The 5,224-nt window shown below is 47.1% G+C and overlaps 1 protein-coding gene across 16 annotated transcripts in view; it reads right to left on the bottom strand.

The window, feature by feature from the left end:
* Cops7b (COP9 signalosome subunit 7B) overlaps positions 1-4,762 on the bottom strand; it is a 51,142-nt gene extending 46,380 nt beyond the window's left edge. For all 16 annotated transcript variants that reach the window (XM_033764687.1, XM_033764681.1, XM_033764685.1 and 13 more), the window contains exon 1: positions 4,480-4,762. The gene's annotated coding sequence lies outside the window, so the exon portion shown is untranslated. The remainder of the gene's footprint in view (positions 1-4,479) is intronic.
* Between the last annotated feature and the right edge of the window lie 462 nt (positions 4,763-5,224).

Genomic DNA, 5,224 nt, shown 5'->3' with positions numbered 1-5,224 from the left:
GGGACGTGGCTTGGCGGCCACCGGGGGCCCAAACCTTCGCCGTCTCTGTCAACATCCCTTGGTTACGCATTACCCCTCAGGCGCTCCCAAGAATCACTCGAGCGTTTCCTGACAATTTTCCGTGTGGCAGATGTGCACAAATACTGCCTCCCTGAGCTCCCCCAGCATTGTGGCCGCCTGCAACATGCCCATTGCTGAGGTGCGCTGAGCAAGCCTAAGAGCCCCAAACCTCAACCCTTACCCCCAATCAAGGCTCACTTTGTAATCCTGGCTCTATGAAGCCAAAGGCTTCTTAACCTCTATTCAGAAAAGAAAAAAAAAATTTTTTTCCACTACTTCCTATAGGCGGGCCTTGAGCTCTCAGTGATCCTCCTGCCTCAGCTGATGATACGCCTGCCTCAGCCTCCCAAGTGCTAGGATGACAGGTGTGCGCCACCATACCCGGCTGTCAGAAAATATTCTCAAGTAAGCTGAAAATGGTTTGGGCACATGTTTGGTTCTGTCACAAAATGACATCTGTGGTATTGCATTTGGTTGCTACCAGCTCCACTGGGAAGAGAATTAAGAAATACTACATAATTGAATACTTAAACTGTTTCTTTTATAGTATAAGCCACAGAAAAGAGCCCTATTTACCTGTTACACATTAGGGTGCAGAAATCAGGACAGATAGTAAGGAGCCTAGCACCAACCTCTTATTCGTTTGTGCAAACATTTTCTTTAACGCCTCTATATTCTAGAAGGTTGTACGAGATCAATAAGGTTCTTGCCCTCAGAAGACTTCAGTATGTGAAGTGCATGAGAGAAATATAATACTATTTTGGAAGAACAGAAGAGAACAGCTTGGGAATGAACACAAAGCCTTTTTCCAAACAAAAAATGGAAGAAAAGGGAATAGTGACCACAGTCTCGAAGTTGGCACTGTGCAGCAAACACTGATGCAGAAAAGGAAGCCAGGGATGCCCGGAACCCAGGGCTCAGGCATGGGAGACGAAGGGTTTGGAGTTGCATGGGGGCCGCCAAGGCTCTCGGAATCCACATGCCAGGTGCACACCCAGGAAAACCTAATTGCACGGCACTTTCCACCTGGGGCTCTGCCTTGGAGAGTGCACCTTCCTGGACAGGACAGGGTGGCCACAGGCACCTTAGAGCAGGGCAAACAAAGCTCTCCTGACTTCAGACTGTGGCCTGGAGAGAAATGATTTAGGCTTGAATTGAATCTGACATAAATGAGCAAGCAAATCACAGGGTATAAACCAAGTAAAGGTTTTTTGTTTGTTTGTTTTGTTTTTCAACTTTATCTTAAGGGCCCAGGGAGGTATTCAGGCCTTTTAAACTGCCAAGAGGTCTGACTGCCCTTTCAGAATGATCACACTAGGATCACACAGGAATGGGCCGGGTGTGGAGAGAGAGGATGGAGAGAGAAAACCCCCTGAGGTGATGATTTGTTCCACACAAGAGACAGATCTTGAACAGAGGTAAGTAATAGCAGCTATAGATGAAAAGGAGGGGATATCACTGGAGACATTACACAGTGGCATCTGTGGGACTCACCGATGAGCTGATGGGAGGAGAAGGGAGGACACCCGGGAGACCAGGGCCGTGTGAAGGCGGAGGTAATGCGCAGTGGAGGCTGGGGGCAAATTTGAGGAATGAAGACCACTGGGTTCAGTTTGAGTTTATGACTATTCCGACACTGCCTCTGCTTTGTCCAGAACCGGTCTCGACCCAGTGGCTGCACACAGCCTTCTCAGTGGGCCTCCTCCTAGCCCAACTGCAGGCCTACTGCTCTCCACACCTTCGTGGTGCTTTTCTCTCGTGCTTGCCTCTCAGAATCACACTAACCCTACAGCCAGAGATTTCCTGTATTCAATGCAAAGAGTGGGTCATAGAAGATACTAAACCAGTGCCCTACATTGAAATTAAGAATTTCTGTTCCCAAAAGACCCCAGTAAGAATGTGAAAAGAGCCACGGCCTTGGAAGAGATGCTTAAAACCATATGTGACAAGGAACTCTGCATCCAGACTGTATAAAGAACTATCAATCAATTTTTATAGCCCAGTTTTTAATTCATGTATTTCTTTTGGTGCCAGGGATTGAGCTCAGGACCACAGGCAGGTGTTGTGCCACTGAGCTACAACTCTGGCCCAGAGCCCAGTTTTTAAAAGTGAGCAAAAGACTATCTGGCACCTCACTAAAGAGGGTGTTGGAATTGGCAATAAGCAAATCAAAAGATGCTCAGCAGGAGATAAATTTAAATACCATAATGAAATACTATTTTTATCCAGAATGGCTAAAAATTTTTAAACTGACAACAGGGAGAGCTGGGGATTTGACTCAGTGATTCCACCGCCTGCCTCAAAAGCACAAAGGGCCAGAGTCTGATCCAAGGTAAAACAAAAACCCAAAACCTGACAACAGGGGCCAGAGATGTAGCTCAGCAGCACAGTGCCTGCCTGGCAAACTCCAGGCCTTGAGTTCAGGTCCTGGTACCAAAATAAATAAATGAAGAAAAGAAAAGAAAAACAACAACAAACAACCTGTGTTGCTAAGAATGCAAGGCAACTGGACTCTTGAACACTACTGGTGAAGGCATAAATTGTACTTTGGAAAACTGGCACTATCTACTGGTAATGATCATATGCATATCCTACAGCTGTTCTAGAAATGTGTGCACGTCTATAAAAAGAAACATACGCGAAGGCCCATGTAAGAATGCAGCCTTAGCCAGGCACAGCAGGGATGGTTGTAATCCTAGCACTGTTAAAGCCTGAAGCAGGAGAATCACACGTTCAAGTCCAGCCTGGGCAACTTAGTGACTTAATGAGACCCTGTCTCAAATAAAAATGAAAAAAGATCTGTGGGTGTATCTCAGTGCAAAGGCCCTCAGCTCAATCCTCAGTACCACCAAAAACTACTACTACTATTGGTAATAATAATAATCATGCAGCCTTGTTAATAATAGCCAAAAAAAAAAAAAAAAAAAACCAACCCAAATGTCCACCAACAGTAGAACAGATAAAACTGTGGTATATACATATAGTGGGATGCTACTCAATAACTGAGACAAAAAAGGTACAACACGGATGAATCTCACAGAAACACTGACGAAATAGAAAGGTCAAACGTGCTGTACACACATATGATTACATTTAACTGAAATTCAAGTACAAACAAAACTGATCTCATCGCGGTAAAGTCAGAATAATGGTTATCTTGAGATGTGAGGATGCAGAACTGACTGGAAAGGGCACAATAAGCACCCGAAATGCTCCCTCTCTCTCGATGTAGAGGTGGCTGACAGGGGTGTAGACATACACATGAAATTGTTCCCTTCCTGCATGGATGTTGCACCTCATTAACAAAAACTTTTAAGCATAAAAATGTTTTAATGTAGAAAAAACTCCTTCAAGTTCAAATGCCACTTCCTTAATAACGTTTTGTATAACTCTCCATCAGCCAGGCATGGTGGTGCATGCCTATAGTCCCAGCATTCAGGAGGCTGATGCAGGAGGATCACCATGAATCAAGGCCAGCCTGGTCGTCACAGTGAGTTCAAGGGCACCCTGAACTACACAGTGAAACCCTGACTCAAGAAATAAATAAGTAAGTCTCCCTATCAGGGCCACTGTGGCATTCTGATGTCATTTCTTTTGTCATTTACCACACTCCATCTTGAATCTCAACGGAGTCTCATTTCCCTAAACAGATGATTATCTTCCTTATGACAGTAACTGTCTTTCACCCTCTACCCACTCAGTCGCTGACAAGTAAGCCTAAAACCTGTTTGTTGAAATATGTACATGAAAGAAAAATTGGGTGGGTGCCCAGGTAGGTGAAAATGGGGACAGGAAGAGGACATAAGAAGACTCCAAGGAAACCATGACTTACACCAATTCTACCTATTTCCTGAAATCACAATAAATGTCACCTTGAGTGACAAATTAAGAACAAGTCAAAACACCAAATCCTACATAGACTCAGGATAAACAAATGCCACACTTCCTCACTTGCAAGAGACCCACCTGACAAAGGTTTACCTAATCTTTGGGTGTTTCAACCCTGGATGGGAAAACTGTTCATCAAGGACAGAAACAATCACATTGTCATGCTGCTAAAAATACCACCTCCTAATGTGGTGCAGAGCCCAGACTGCGGGGCAGGCGGCTCAGGGCCGAATCCTAACTCTGCCCCAACTTGCTGTGATCTGACGCCAATCTCTTTCCCCTCTGGGTCTCAATTTCCTCAAACGTAAAACGACGGGGATAGGATCAGCAAATTCTCTGAAGTCCCTTCCTGTATTGCTATTCTGAGTATACAATCAATAGATCACTCAATCCGAAGCACGAACACAGCAGAAAGCCCTGCAAAACACTAACAAGGTGCTCCAGACCAACAAATGAGCAGGATTCGAGGAAGTCATTGCGCTCTATTATCTCTCACGGTTTAGTCAGTGTTTCTGTTGTTTGCAGCCTTACCATGATTTGCAGGAGACTTCTGAGTTCCGTGTAAACAGAAGTTAATTCTCTGTGGGCTGGCATCTCCTCCTGAGGGTGAAGAGCGTCTTTCCGCCGGGTTCCAAGACTCTGCACCAACAAACCACCGATGCCGCGGGCCGGCTTCTGAATTTGCGCACAAGGCGCGGCACACTGGTGTGTAAGTTAGAGGAGCAAGGTGCGGGGCATGCTGGGATTTGCAGTCCTCGGCCTCAGGGAATCTGCGATTCCCGGCTCATCCTAGGGATGCTGGGAAATGTAGTCTCCGCTACTTCGCACAGAGCAACCCCTCATCCTTTTAGACGGCTAGTGTGCCCGGCGGCGGGAGCAGGCCCCTCGAGCCTCCTCAGATCTTAAACTAACCCTCCGCTGGGGCGAACTCTTGGCAACAACACCGAAAGACAATTTTGTCCTGTGGGACTTATCAGGGCGGGCCTTTCCTATTGACGCTCGCGGATCCCCTGCGAAGCCGCTGAGCATTTCTATTGGCTGCTACGTATGTCAATCGCTGAAGAAGGCTTTCCATTGGCTTCGGGGCGGGCACTCAGCGGCTAGAGGGAAGCAGAAGGGATCAGGAGCGGGAGCTGAGGGGAGGGAGAGGCCGGGCCGGGTCTGGCCACTGGCGCTGCTAACCAGAGGTCTCGAGACCCGGCTGCGACTCTAGCTCCGTCCTCGACTCTTGGGCACCATCCGCAAGGCTCCGCAGCCGGCGTGGAAGAGCCGCGGG

This window comes from Fukomys damarensis, unplaced genomic scaffold (genome assembly GCF_012274545.1).
Source record: "Fukomys damarensis isolate Sample0158 unplaced genomic scaffold, DMR_v1.0_HiC HiC_scaffold_16, whole genome shotgun sequence".
NCBI classification, from domain to species: Eukaryota; Metazoa; Chordata; class Mammalia; order Rodentia; family Bathyergidae; genus Fukomys; species Fukomys damarensis.
Note: the sequence above shows the minus strand (reverse complement) of the source record. Positions and strands in the feature narration are given on the sequence as shown.